The sequence below is a fragment of the Callorhinchus milii genome, unplaced genomic scaffold (genome assembly GCF_018977255.1).
Source record: "Callorhinchus milii isolate IMCB2004 unplaced genomic scaffold, IMCB_Cmil_1.0 Scaffold2, whole genome shotgun sequence".
Taxonomy (NCBI): Eukaryota; Metazoa; Chordata; class Chondrichthyes; order Chimaeriformes; family Callorhinchidae; genus Callorhinchus; species Callorhinchus milii.
In genome coordinates, this window is record NW_024704743.1 from 95,305,741 (window position 1) to 95,320,803 (window position 15,063).

General features: G+C 41.5%; 9 non-coding genes across 9 annotated transcripts; all 9 read left to right on the forward strand.

Annotated features, from left to right (window-relative positions):
* The first annotated feature begins 924 nt into the window (after positions 1–924).
* On the forward strand, positions 925–997 carry trnar-acg. Its single transcript has one exon. It is a non-coding gene; the product is annotated as a tRNA-Arg (tRNA).
* Positions 998–2,583: 1,586 nt separating this feature from the next.
* On the forward strand, positions 2,584–2,656 carry trnar-acg. The gene has a single exon. It is a non-coding gene; the product is annotated as a tRNA-Arg (tRNA).
* Positions 2,657–3,765: 1,109 nt separating this feature from the next.
* On the forward strand, positions 3,766–3,838 carry trnar-acg. The gene has a single exon. It is a non-coding gene; the product is annotated as a tRNA-Arg (tRNA).
* A 1,586-nt stretch (positions 3,839–5,424) lies between these two features.
* Positions 5,425–5,497, forward strand: trnar-acg. The gene has a single exon. It is a non-coding gene; the product is annotated as a tRNA-Arg (tRNA).
* A 2,130-nt stretch (positions 5,498–7,627) lies between these two features.
* trnar-acg lies at positions 7,628–7,700 on the forward strand. The gene has a single exon. It is a non-coding gene; the product is annotated as a tRNA-Arg (tRNA).
* A 1,109-nt stretch (positions 7,701–8,809) lies between these two features.
* Positions 8,810–8,882, forward strand: trnar-acg. Its single transcript has one exon. It is a non-coding gene; the product is annotated as a tRNA-Arg (tRNA).
* A 1,586-nt stretch (positions 8,883–10,468) lies between these two features.
* trnar-acg lies at positions 10,469–10,541 on the forward strand. The gene has a single exon. It is a non-coding gene; the product is annotated as a tRNA-Arg (tRNA).
* Positions 10,542–12,127: 1,586 nt separating this feature from the next.
* trnar-acg lies at positions 12,128–12,200 on the forward strand. The gene has a single exon. It is a non-coding gene; the product is annotated as a tRNA-Arg (tRNA).
* Positions 12,201–14,309: 2,109 nt separating this feature from the next.
* trnar-acg lies at positions 14,310–14,382 on the forward strand. The gene has a single exon. It is a non-coding gene; the product is annotated as a tRNA-Arg (tRNA).
* Positions 14,383–15,063: the final 681 nt, after the last annotated feature.

The window sequence follows — 15,063 nt, forward strand, 5'->3', positions numbered from 1 at the left end:
ATGAAGATGCAATGATTGGACGAGAGAAAGGAAGCCAAATGCTCTGTCTCACTAACATCTCACTCACTTTGAAAGGGAACAAACATTATTAATTCAAAATCTCTTGCATATGACAAGAATATTTCCATGCTTCTCAGTCTCTTACCATATTCTCCTCAGAAAAACGAGGCTTCTTTCCAGGTACAATTGAAGCAGCAGCCAAAACAGATTGCTTGTTTCTTCTCAACCCACTGGTGTATCATCAAAGCTATTCCAGGACCAGGAACTTTTATTATTTGAGATAAGGTGGGGCCTGTGGCGCAATGGACAATGCTTCCAACTACAAACCAGAAATTATAAGTTTGACTCCTACCTGGCTCGGTTTTCTTGATTTCAGTTTTTCGGCAGCAATACAATGCTATGTAAAACAAACACCCAATGTAAAGCTCCGTTGGAGAATGCGGGCATCGATCCCGCTACCTCTCACATGCAAAGCGAGCGCTCTCCCATTTGACTAATTCCCCTTGATTTGGATAAAATTGCACAATTCCAACAGAGGAACGATTAGAATGCAATGAAGGGAAGAGAGAAAGGAAGCCGAATATTGTTTCTCACCAACATCTGTTTCACCAACAAGAATTGAGTATTCCATTCCACTGGAATATGACAAAATCTTTTCCTTGAATCTCAGTCTCTAACCATACTCTCACCAGAAAAAAAAGACTTTCTTATTGAGCCCAAATCAAATAACAGCCTAATGAAAATGGGGATTGTTTGCTTCCTCACAACCCATTGCTGTTCCATCAACGTTATTGAAAGAAAATGCAACAAAGAACTTTCATTGCTATTCACATGCCCGCTCATGCTGTGACAACAGGACAGTTGTAAAGAATGGGAAGTTTGATTCATGTAGAGGTACCAGGACATTTTGATTGAGATAAGGTGGGGCCAGTGGCGCAATGGACAACGCGTCTGACTACGAATCAGAAGATTGTAGGTTCGACTCCTACCTGGCTCGCTTTTCTTGCTTTCAGTTATTGGGCAGCAATGCAATGCTATGTAAAACAAACACCAGATGAAAAGCTCCATTGGAGAATGCGGGCATCGATCCCGCTACCTCTCACATGCTAAGCGAGCGCTCTACCATTTGAGCTAATTCCCCTTGATTTGTTTGTGTTTCACAAGTTCATTCGAGGAACGAGTAAGATGCAATCATTGGAGGAGAGAAAGGAAGACGAATGTTATTTCTCACCAACAACAGTCTCCCACTGAAACTGAACAAGAATTGAATATTCCAAAGCATTTGAATATGACAAGAACTCTTCCGTGAATCTCAGTCTCTGATTATTTTCTCTCCAGAAAAGCAAGGCTTCTTTCCATGAACAATTGAAACAATAGGCAAAAGAAAATGGAGACTGTTTGTTTCTTTGCAACAAGTTTGTTCACCATCAAACCTATTGAAACAAAATCCAGCAAAATAATTTGATGGTTCTTCACCTTCCTGCTCATGCTGTGGCACCAAATTAGCTGTGAAGAATAGGCAGCTTGATTGACGTAGAAGTACCAGGACCTTTCAGTTGAGATGGAAATGCTCCACTGGAAAATGCGGCCATTGATCCCGCTACCTCTCACATGCAAAGCGTATTCCCCGTTGAGGAGGATTATTTTCTATAAGCCCTGCAGAGCAATGATTAAGATGCAATGATTGGATGAGAGAAAGTAAGCCAAATGCTCTGTCTCACCAACATCTCACTCACTTTGAAAGGGAACAAACATTAAGAATTCAAAATCTCATGCATATGACAAGAATATTTCCATGCTTCTCAGACATTTACCATTTTCTCCTCAGAATAACAAGGCTTTTTTGCAGGTAAAATTGAAGCAGCAACCAAAAGAGATTAGTTGTTTCTTCTGAACCCACTGGTGTCTCATCACAGCTATTCCAGGACCAGGAACGTTTATTTGAGATAAGGTGGGGCCAGTGGCGCAATGGACAATGCTTCTAACTAGAAACCAGAAATTATAAGTTTGACTCCTACCTGGCTCGGTTTTCTTGATTTCTGTGTTTGGGCAGCAATACAATGCTATGCAAAACAAACACCCAATGTAAAGCTCCATTGGAGAATGCGGGCATCGATCCCGCTACCTCTCACATGCAAAGCGAGCGCTCTCCCATTTGAGCTAATTCCCCTTGATTTGGATAAAATTGCACAATTCCAACAGAGGAACGATTAGAATACCACGAAGGGAAGAGAGAAAGGAAGCCGAATATTGTTTCTCACCAACATCTGTTTCACCAACAAGAATTGAGTATTCCATTCCACTGGAATACAATGACACAATCTATTCCTTGAATCAGTCTCTAACCATATTCTGACAAGACTTTCTTATTGAGCCCAAATCAAATAACAGCCTAAAGAAAATGGGGATTGTTTGTTTCTTCACAACCCATTGCTGTTCCATCAACGTTATTGAAAGAAAATGCAACAAAGAACTTTCATTGCTATTCACATGCCCGCTTATGCTGTGACAACAGGACAGTTGTAAAGAATGGGAAGCTTGATTCATGTAGAAGTACCAGGACATTTTGATTGAGATCAGATGGGGCCAGTGGCGCAATGGACAACGCGTCTGACTACGAATCAGAAGATTGTAGGTTCGACTCCTACCTGGCTCGCTTTTCTTGCTTTCAGTTTTTGGGCAGCAATACAACGCTATGTAGAAAAAAGAGCAGATTAAAAGCTCCATTGGAGAATGCGGGCATCGATCCCGCTACCTCTCACATGCTAAGCGAGCGCTCTACCATTTGAGCTAATTCCCCCTTGACGCGGATTATTTTCTCCAAGACCTGCAGAGCAATGATGAAGATGCAATGATTGGACGAGAGAAAGGAAGCCAAATGCTCTGTCTCACTAACATCTCACTCACTTTGAAAGGGAACAAACATTATTAATTCAAAATCTCTTGCATATGACAAGAATATTTCCATGCTTCTCAGTCTCTTACCATATTCTCCTCAGAAAAACGAGGCTTCTTTCCAGGTACAATTGAAGCAGCAGCCAAAACAGATTGCTTGTTTCTTCTCAACCCACTGGTGTATCATCAAAGCTATTCCAGGACCAGGAACTTTTATTATTTGAGATAAGGTGGGGCCTGTGGCGCAATGGACAATGCTTCCAACTACAAACCAGAAATTATAAGTTTGACTCCTACCTGGCTCGGTTTTCTTGATTTCAGTTTTTCGGCAGCAATACAATGCTATGTAAAACAAACACCCAATGTAAAGCTCCGTTGGAGAATGCGGGCATCGATCCCGCTACCTCTCACATGCAAAGCGAGCGCTCTCCCATTTGAACTAATTCCCCTTGATTTGGATAAAATTGCACAATTCCAACAGAGGAACGATTAGAATGCAATGAAGGGAAGAGAGAAAGGAAGCCGAATATTGTTTCTCACCAACATCTGTTTCACCAACAAGAATTGAGTATTCCATTCCACTGGAATATGACAAAATCTTTTCCTTGAATCTCAGTCTCTAACCATACTCTCACCAGAAAAAAAAGACTTTCTTATTGAGCCCAAATCAAATAACAGCCTAATGAAAATGGGGATTGTTTGCTTCCTCACAACCCATTGCTGTTCCATCAACGTTATTGAAAGAAAATGCAACAAAGAACTTTCATTGCTATTCACATGCCCGCTCATGCTGTGACAACAGGACAGTTGTAAAGAATGGGAAGTTTGATTCATGTAGAGGTACCAGGACATTTTGATTGAGATAAGGTGGGGCCAGTGGCGCAATGGACAACGCGTCTGACTACGAATCAGAAGATTGTAGGTTCGACTCCTACCTGGCTCGCTTTTCTTGCTTTCAGTTATTGGGCAGCAATGCAATGCTATGTAAAACAAACACCAGATGAAAAGCTCCATTGGAGAATGCGGGCATCGATCCCGCTACCTCTCACATGCTAAGCGAGCGCTCTACCATTTGAGCTAATTCCCCTTGATTTGTTTGTGTTTCACAAGTTCATTCGAGGAACGAGTAAGATGCAATCATTGGAGGAGAGAAAGGAAGACGAATGTTATTTCTCACCAACAACAGTCTCCCACTGAAACTGAACAAGAATTGAATATTCCAAAGCATTTCAATATGACAAGAACTCTTCCGTGAATCTCAGTCTCTGATTATTTTCTCTCCAGAAAAGCAAGGCTTCTTTCCATGAACAATTGAAACAATAGGCAAAAGAAAATGGAGACTGTTTGTTTCTTTGCAACAAGTTTGTTCACCATCAAACCTATTGAAACAAAATCCAGCAAAATAATTTGATGGTTCTTCACCTTCCTGCTCATGCTGTGGCACCAAATTAGCTGTGAAGAATAGGCAGCTTGATTGACGTAGAAGTACCAGGACCTTTCAGTTGAGATGGAAATGCTCCACTGGAAAATGCGGCCATTGATCCCGCTACCTCTCACATGCAAAGCGTATTCCCCGTTGAGGAGGATTATTTTCTATAAGCCCTGCAGAGCAATGATTAAGATGCAATGATTGGATGAGAGAAAGTAAGCCAAATGCTCTGTCTCACCAACATCTCACTCACTTTGAAAGGGAACAAACATTAAGAATTCAAAATCTCATGCATATGACAAGAATATTTCCATGCTTCTCAGACATTTACCATTTTCTCCTCAGAATAACAAGGCTTTTTTGCAGGTAAAATTGAAGCAGCAACCAAAAGAGATTAGTTGTTTCTTCTGAACCCACTGGTGTCTCATCACAGCTATTCCAGGACCAGGAACGTTTATTTGAGATAAGGTGGGGCCAGTGGCGCAATGGACAATGCTTCTAACTAGAAACCAGAAATTATAAGTTTGACTCCTACCTGGCTCGGTTTTCTTGATTTCTGTGTTTGGGCAGCAATACAATGCTATGCAAAACAAACACCCAATGTAAAGCTCCATTGGAGAATGCGGGCATCGATCCCGCTACCTCTCACATGCAAAGCGAGCGCTCTCCCATTTGAGCTAATTCCCCTTGATTTGGATAAAATTGCACAATTCCAACAGAGGAACGATTAGAATACCACGAAGGGAAGAGAGAAAGGAAGCCGAATATTGTTTCTCACCAACATCTGTTTCACCAACAAGAATTGAGTATTCCATTCCACTGGAATACAATGACACAATCTATTCCTTGAATCAGTCTCTAACCATACTCTGACAAGACTTTCTTATTGAGCCCAAATCAAATAACAGCCTAAAGAAAATGGGGATTGTTTGTTTCTTCACAACCCATTGCTGTTCCATCAACGTTATTGAAAGAAAATGCAACAAAGAACTTTCATTGCTATTCACATGCCCGCTTATGCTGTGACAACAGGACAGTTGTAAAGAATGGGAAGCTTGATTCATGTAGAAGTACCAGGACATTTTGATTGAGATCAGATGGGGCCAGTGGCGCAATGGACAACGCGTCTGACTACGAATCAGAAGATTGTAGGTTCGACTCCTACCTGGCTCGCTTTTCTTGCTTTCAGTTTTTGGGCAGCAATACAACGCTATGTAGAAATAAGAGCAGATTAAAAGCTCCATTGGAGAATGCGGGCATCGATCCCGCTACCTCTCACATGCTAAGCGAGCGCTCTACCATTTGAGCTAATTCCCCCTTGATGCGGATTATTTTCTCCAAGACCTGCAGAGCAATGATTAAGATGCAATGATTGGATGAGAGAAAGGAAGCCAAATGCTCTGTCTCACCAACATCTCACTCACTTTGAAAGGGAACAAACATTAATAATTCAAAATCTCATGCATATGACAAGAATATTTCCATGCTTCTCAGTCTCTTACCATATTCTCCTCAGAAAAACGAGGCTTCTTTCCAGGTACAATTGAAGCAGCAGCCAAAACAGATTGCTTGTTTCTTCTCAACCCACTGGTGTATCATCAAAGCTATTCCAGGACCAGGAACTTTTATTATTTGAGATAAGGTGGGGCCTGTGGCGCAATGGACAATGCTTCCGACTACAAACCAGAAATTATAAGTTTGAGGCCTACCTGGCTCAGTTTTCTTCTTTTCAGTTTTTCAGCAGCAATACAATGCTATGTAAAACAAACACCAGATGAAAAGCTCCATTGGAGAATGCGGGCATCGATCCCGCTACCTCTCACATGCTAAGCGAGCGCTCTACCATTTGAGCTAATTCCCCTTGATTTGTTTGTGTTTCACAAGTTCATTCGAGGAACGATTAAGATGCAATCATTGGAGGAGAGAAAGGAAGACGAATGTTATTTCTCACCAACAACAGTCTCCCACTGAAACTGAACAAGAATTGAATATTCCAAAGCATTTGAATATGACAAGAACTCTTCCGTGAATCTCAGTCTCTGATTATTTTCTCTCCAGAAAAGCAAGGCTTCTTTCCATGAACAATTGAAACAATAGGCAAAAGAAAATGGAGACTGTTTGTTTCTTTGCAACAAGTTTGTTCACCATCAAACCTATTGAAACAAAACCCAGCAAAATAATTTGATGGTTCTTCACCTTCCTGCTCATGCTGTGGCACCAAATTAGCTGTGAAGAATAGGCAGCTTGATTGACGTAGAAGTACCAGGACCTTTCAGTTGAGATGGAAATGCTCCACTGGAAAATGCGGCCATTGATCCCGCTACCTCTCACATGCAAAGCGTATTCCCCGTTGAGGAGGATTATTTTCTATAAGCCCTGCAGAGCAATGATTAAGATGCAATGATTGGATGAGAGAAAGTAAGCCAAATGCTCTGTCTCACCAACATCTCACTCACTTTGAAAGGGAACAAACATTAAGAATTCAAAATCTCATGCATATGACAAGAATATTTCCATGCTTCTCAGACATTTACCATTTTCTCCTCAGAATAACAAGGCTTTTTTGCAGGTAAAATTGAAGCAGCAACCAAAAGAGATTAGTTGTTTCTTCTGAACCCACTGGTGTCTCATCACAGCTATTCCAGGACCAGGAACGTTTATTTGAGATAAGGTGGGGCCAGTGGCGCAATGGACAATGCTTCTAACTAGAAACCAGAAATTATAAGTTTGACTCCTACCTGGCTCGGTTTTCTTGATTTCTGTGTTTGGGCAGCAATACAATGCTATGCAAAACAAACACCCAATGTAAAGCTCCATTGGAGAATGCGGGCATCGATCCCGCTACCTCTCACATGCAAAGCGAGCGCTCTCCCATTTGAGCTAATTCCCCTTGATTTGGATAAAATTGCACAATTCCAACAGAGGAACGATTAGAATACCACGAAGGGAAGAGAGAAAGGAAGCCGAATATTGTTTCTCACCAACATCTGTTTCACCAACAAGAATTGAGTATTCCATTCCACTGGAATACAATGACACAATCTATTCCTTGAATCAGTCTCTAACCATATTCTGACAAGACTTTCTTATTGAGCCCAAATCAAATAACAGCCTAAAGAAAATGGGGATTGTTTGTTTCTTCACAACCCATTGCTGTTCCATCAACGTTATTGAAAGAAAATGCAACAAAGAACTTTCATTGCTATTCACATGCCCGCTTATGCTGTGACAACAGGACAGTTGTAAAGAATGGGAAGCTTGATTCATGTAGAAGTACCAGGACATTTTGATTGAGATCAGATGGGGCCAGTGGCGCAATGGACAACGCGTCTGACTACGAATCAGAAGATTGTAGGTTCGACTCCTACCTGGCTCGCTTTTCTTGCTTTCAGTTTTTGGGCAGCAATACAACGCTATGTAGAAAAAAGAGCAGATTAAAAGCTCCATTGGAGAATGCGGGCATCGATCCCGCTACCTCTCACATGCTAAGCGAGCGCTCTACCATTTGAGCTAATTCCCCCTTGACGCGGATTATTTTCTCCAAGACCTGCAGAGCAATGATGAAGATGCAATGATTGGACGAGAGAAAGGAAGCCAAATGCTCTGTCTCACTAACATCTCACTCACTTTGAAAGGGAACAAACATTATTAATTCAAAATCTCTTGCATATGACAAGAATATTTCCATGCTTCTCAGTCTCTTACCATATTCTCCTCAGAAAAACGAGGCTTCTTTCCAGGTACAATTGAAGCAGCAGCCAAAACAGATTGCTTGTTTCTTCTCAACCCACTGGTGTATCATCAAAGCTATTCCAGGACCAGGAACTTTTATTATTTGAGATAAGGTGGGGCCTGTGGCGCAATGGACAATGCTTCCAACTACAAACCAGAAATTATAAGTTTGACTCCTACCTGGCTCGGTTTTCTTGATTTCAGTTTTTCGGCAGCAATACAATGCTATGTAAAACAAACACCCAATGTAAAGCTCCGTTGGAGAATGCGGGCATCGATCCCGCTACCTCTCACATGCAAAGCGAGCGCTCTCCCATTTGAACTAATTCCCCTTGATTTGGATAAAATTGCACAATTCCAACAGAGGAACGATTAGAATGCAATGAAGGGAAGAGAGAAAGGAAGCCGAATATTGTTTCTCACCAACATCTGTTTCACCAACAAGAATTGAGTATTCCATTCCACTGGAATATGACAAAATCTTTTCCTTGAATCTCAGTCTCTAACCATACTCTCACCAGAAAAAAAAGACTTTCTTATTGAGCCCAAATCAAATAACAGCCTAATGAAAATGGGGATTGTTTGCTTCCTCACAACCCATTGCTGTTCCATCAACGTTATTGAAAGAAAATGCAACAAAGAACTTTCATTGCTATTCACATGCCCGCTCATGCTGTGACAACAGGACAGTTGTAAAGAATGGGAAGTTTGATTCATGTAGAGGTACCAGGACATTTTGATTGAGATAAGGTGGGGCCAGTGGCGCAATGGACAACGCGTCTGACTACGAATCAGAAGATTGTAGGTTCGACTCCTACCTGGCTCGCTTTTCTTGCTTTCAGTTATTGGGCAGCAATGCAATGCTATGTAAAACAAACACCAGATGAAAAGCTCCATTGGAGAATGCGGGCATCGATCCCGCTACCTCTCACATGCTAAGCGAGCGCTCTACCATTTGAGCTAATTCCCCTTGATTTGTTTGTGTTTCACAAGTTCATTCGAGGAACGAGTAAGATGCAATCATTGGAGGAGAGAAAGGAAGACGAATGTTATTTCTCACCAACAACAGTCTCCCACTGAAACTGAACAAGAATTGAATATTCCAAAGCATTTGAATATGACAAGAACTCTTCCGTGAATCTCAGTCTCTGATTATTTTCTCTCCAGAAAAGCAAGGCTTCTTTCCATGAACAATTGAAACAATAGGCAAAAGAAAATGGAGACTGTTTGTTTCTTTGCAACAAGTTTGTTCACCATCAAACCTATTGAAACAAAATCCAGCAAAATAATTTGATGGTTCTTCACCTTCCTGCTCATGCTGTGGCACCAAATTAGCTGTGAAGAATAGGCAGCTTGATTGACGTAGAAGTACCAGGACCTTTCAGTTGAGATGGAAATGCTCCACTGGAAAATGCGGCCATTGATCCCGCTACCTCTCACATGCAAAGCGTATTCCCCGTTGAGGAGGATTATTTTCTATAAGCCCTGCAGAGCAATGATTAAGATGCAATGATTGGATGAGAGAAAGTAAGCCAAATGCTCTGTCTCACCAACATCTCACTCACTTTGAAAGGGAACAAACATTAAGAATTCAAAATCTCATGCATATGACAAGAATATTTCCATGCTTCTCAGACATTTACCATTTTCTCCTCAGAATAACAAGGCTTTTTTGCAGGTAAAATTGAAGCAGCAACCAAAAGAGATTAGTTGTTTCTTCTGAACCCACTGGTGTCTCATCACAGCTATTCCAGGACCAGGAACGTTTATTTGAGATAAGGTGGGGCCAGTGGCGCAATGGACAATGCTTCTAACTAGAAACCAGAAATTATAAGTTTGACTCCTACCTGGCTCGGTTTTCTTGATTTCTGTGTTTGGGCAGCAATACAATGCTATGCAAAACAAACACCCAATGTAAAGCTCCATTGGAGAATGCGGGCATCGATCCCGCTACCTCTCACATGCAAAGCGAGCGCTCTCCCATTTGAGCTAATTCCCCTTGATTTGGATAAAATTGCACAATTCCAACAGAGGAACGATTAGAATACCACGAAGGGAAGAGAGAAAGGAAGCCGAATATTGTTTCTCACCAACATCTGTTTCACCAACAAGAATTGAGTATTCCATTCCACTGGAATACAATGACACAATCTATTCCTTGAATCAGTCTCTAACCATATTCTGACAAGACTTTCTTATTGAGCCCAAATCAAATAACAGCCTAAAGAAAATGGGGATTGTTTGTTTCTTCACAACCCATTGCTGTTCCATCAACGTTATTGAAAGAAAATGCAACAAAGAACTTTCATTGCTATTCACATGCCCGCTCATGCTGTGACAACAGGACAGTTGTAAAGAATGGGAAGTTTGATTCATGTAGAGGTACCAGGACATTTTGATTGAGATAAGGTGGGGCCAGTGGCGCAATGGACAACGCGTCTGACTACGAATCAGAAGATTGTAGGTTCGACTCCTACCTGGCTCGCTTTTCTTGCTTTCAGTTATTGGGCAGCAATGCAATGCTATGTAAAACAAACACCAGATGAAAAGCTCCATTGGAGAATGCGGGCATCGATCCCGCTACCTCTCACATGCTAAGCGAGCGCTCTACCATTTGAGCTAATTCCCCTTGATTTGTTTGTGTTTCACAAGTTCATTCGAGGAACGAGTAAGATGCAATCATTGGAGGAGAGAAAGGAAGACGAATGTTATTTCTCACCAACAACAGTCTCCCACTGAAACTGAACAAGAATTGAATATTCCAAAGCATTTGAATATGACAAGAACTCTTCCGTGAATCTCAGTCTCTGATTATTTTCTCTCCAGAAAAGCAAGGCTTCTTTCCATGAACAATTGAAACAATAGGCAAAAGAAAATGGAGACTGTTTGTTTCTTTGCAACGCGTTCGTTCACCATCAAACCTATTGAAACAAAACCCAGCAAAATACTTCGACGGTTCTTCAACTTCCTGCTCATGCTGTGGCACCAAATTAGCTGTGAAGAATAGGCAGCTTGATTGACGTAGAAGTACCAGGACCTTTCAGTTGAGATGGAAATGCTCCACTGGAAAATGCGGCCATTGATCCCGCTACCTCTCACATGCAAAGCGTATTCCCCGTTGAGGAGGATTATTTTCTATAAGCCCTGCAGAGCAATGATTAAGATGCAATGATTGGATGAGAGAAAGTAAGCCAAATGCTCTGTCTCACCAACATCTCACTCACTTTGAAAGGGAACAAACATTAAGAATTCAAAATCTCATGCATATGACAAGAATATTTCCATGCTTCTCAGACATTTACCATTTTCTCCTCAGAATAACAAGGCTTTTTTGCAGGTAAAATTGAAGCAGCAGCCAAAAGAGATTAGTTGTTTCTTCTGAACCCACTGGTGTCTCATCACAGCTATTCCAGGACCAGGAACGTTTATTTGAGATAAGGTGGGGCCAGTGGCGCAATGGACAATGCTTCTAACTAGAAACCAGAAATTATAAGTTTGACACCTACCTGGCTCGGTTTTCTTGATTTCTGTGTTTCGGCAGCAATACAATGCTATGCAAAACAAACACCCAATGTAAAGCTCCATTGGAGAATGCGGGCATCGATCCCGCTACCTCTCACATGCAAAGCGAGCGCTCTCCCATTTGAGCTAATTCCCCTTGATTTGGATAAAATTGCACAATTCCAACAGAGGAACGATTAGAATACCACGAAGGGAAGAGAGAAAGGAAGCCGAATATTGTTTCTCACCAACATCTGTTTCACCAACAAGAATTGAGTATTCCATTCCACTGGAATACAATGACACAATCTATTCCTTGAATCAGTCTCTAACCATATTCTGACAAGACTTTCTTATTGAGCCCAAATCAAATAACAGCCTAAAGAAAATGGGGATTGTTTGTTTCTTCACAACCCATTGCTGTTCCATCAACGTTATTGAAAGAAAATGCAACAAAGAACTTTCATTGCTATTCACATGCCCGCTTATGCTGTGACAACAGGACAGTTGTAAAGAATGGGAAGCTTGATTCATGTAGAAGTACCAGGACATTTTGATTGAGATCAGATGGGGCCAGTGGCGCAATGGACAACGCGTCTGACTACGAATCAGAAGATTGTAGGTTCGACTCCTACCTGGCTCGCTTTTCTTGCTTTCAGTTTTTGGGCAGCAATACAACGCTATGTAGAAAAAACAGCAGATTAAAAGCTCCATTGGAGAATGCGGGCATCGATCCCGCTACCTCTCACATGCTAAGCGAGCGCTCTACCATTTGAGCTAATTCCCCTTGATTTGTTTGTGTTTCACAAGTTCATTCGAGGAACGATTAAGATGCAATCATTGGAGGAGAGAAAGGAAGACGAATGTTATTTCTCACCAACAACAGTCTCCCACTGAAACTGAACAAGAATTGAATATTCCAAAGCATTTGAATATGACAAGAACTCTTCCGTGAATCTCAGTCTCTGATTATTTTCTCTCCAGAAAAGCAAGGCTTCTTTCCATGAACAATTGAAACAATAGGCAAAAGAGAATGGAGATTGTTTGTTTCTTTGCAACGTGTTGGTTCACCATCAAACCTATAGAAACAAAACCCAGCAAAATACTTCGATGGTTCTTCACCTTTTTGCTCATGCTGTGGCACCAAAATAGCTGTGAAGAATAGGCAGTTTGATTGACGTAGCAGTACCAGGACCTTTCAGTTGAGATGGAAAAGCTCCACTGGAAAATGCGGCCATTGATCCCGCTACCTCTCACATGCTAAGCGAGCGCTCTACCATTTGAGCTAATTCCCCCTTGACGCGGATTATTTTCTCCAAGACCTGCAGGGCAATGATGAAGATGCAATGATTGGACGAGAGAAAGGAAGCCAAATGCTCTGTCTCACTAACATCTCACTCACTTTGAAAGGGAACAAACATTAAGAATTCAAAATCTCTTGCATATGACAAGAATATTTCCATGCTTCTCAGTCGCTTACCATATTCTCCTCAGAAAAACGAGGCTTTTTTCCAGGTGCAATTGAAACAGCAGCCAAAACAGATTGCTTGTTTCTTCTCAACCCACTGGTGTATCATCACAGCTATTCCAGGACCACAAACTTTTATTTGAGATAAGGTGGGGCCTGAGGCGCAATGGACAATGCTTCCAACTACAAACCAGAAATTATAAGTTTGACTCCTACCTGGCTCGGTTTTCTTGATTTCAGTTTTTCAGCAGCAATACAATGCTATGTAAAACAAACACCCAATGTAAAGCTCCATTGGAGAATGCGGGCATCGATCCCGCTACCTCTCGTATGCAAAGCGTATTCCCCGTAGAGGAGGATCATTTTCTATAAGCCCTGCAGAGCAATGATGAAAATGCAATGATTGGACGAGAGAAAGGAAGCCAAATGCTCTGTCTCACTAACATCTCACTCACTTTGAAAGGGAACAAACATTAAGAATTCAAAATCTCTTGCATATGACAAGAATATTTCCATGCTTCTCAGTCGCTTACCATATTCTCCTCAGAAAAACGAGGCTTCTTTCCAGGTGCAATTGAAACAGCAGCCAAAACAGATTGCTTGTTTCTTCTCAACCCACTGGTGTATCATCAAAGCTATTCCAGGACCAGGAACTTTTATTTGAGATAAGGTGGGGCCTGTGGCGCAATGGACAATGCTTCCAACTACAAACCAGAAATTATAAGTTTGACTCCTACCTGGCTCGGTTTTCTTGATTTCAGTGTTTCGGCAGCAACACAATGCTATCTAAATCAAAAAACAAATTTAAATCCCGCTACCTCTCACCTGCAAAGCGTGCGTTCTCCTATTTGAGCTAATTCCCCTTGATTTGGATAAAATTGCCCACGTCAAACAGAGGAACCATTTGGATGCAACGAAGGGAGGAGATAAAGGAAGCCGGATATTGTTTCCCACCAACATATGTCTCACCAACAAGAATTGAATATTCCATTCCACTGGAATATGACAAAATCTTTTCCTTGAATCTCAGTCTCTAACCATTTTCTCACCAGAAAAAAAAGACTTTCTTATTGAGCCCAAATCAAATAACAGCCTAAAGAAAATGGGGATTGTTTGTTTCTTCACAACCCATTGCTGTTCCATCAACGTTATTGAAAGAAAATGCAACAAAGAACTTTCATTGCTATTCACATGCCCGCTCATGCTGTGACAACAGGACAGTTGTAAAGAATGGGAAGCTTGATTCATGTAGAAGTAGCAGGACATTTTAATTGAGATCAGGTGGGGCCAGTGGCGCAATGGACAACGCGTCTGACTACGAATCAGAAGATTGTAGGTTCGACTCCTACCTGGCTCGCTTTTCTTGCTTTCAGTTTTTGGGCAGCAATACAATGCGATGTAAAACAAACACCAGATGAAAAGCTCCATTGGAGAATGCAGGCATCGATCCCGCTACCTCTCACATGCTAAGCGAGCGCTCTACCATTTGAGCTAATTCCCCTTCATTTGGTTTATATTGCACAAGTCCAGCAGAGGAATGATTAAGATGCAATCATTGGAGGAGAGAAAGGAAGACGAATGTTGTTTCTCACCAACAACAGTCTCTCTTTGAAACGGATCAAGAATTGAATATTCCAAAGCATTTGAATATGACAAGAACTCATCCGTGAATCTCAGTCTCTGACCATTTTCTCTCCTGAAAAGCAAGGCTTCTTTCCATGAACAATTGAAACAACCGGCAAAAGAGAATGGAGATTGTTTGTTTCTTTGCAACGCGTTGGTTCACCATCAAACCTATTGAAAAACAAAACCCAGCAAAATGCTTCAATGTTTCTTTACATTCATGCTCATGCTGTGGGACCAAATTAGCTGTGAGGAATGGGCAGCTTGATTGACATAGAAGTACCAGGACCTTTCAGTTGAGATGGATCAGCTCCATTGGAGAATGCCGGCATCGATCCCGCTACCTCTCGCATTCTATGTGAGAGCTCTACCATTTGATCTAATTCCCCCTTGATTTGGATTGGATTGCACAAGT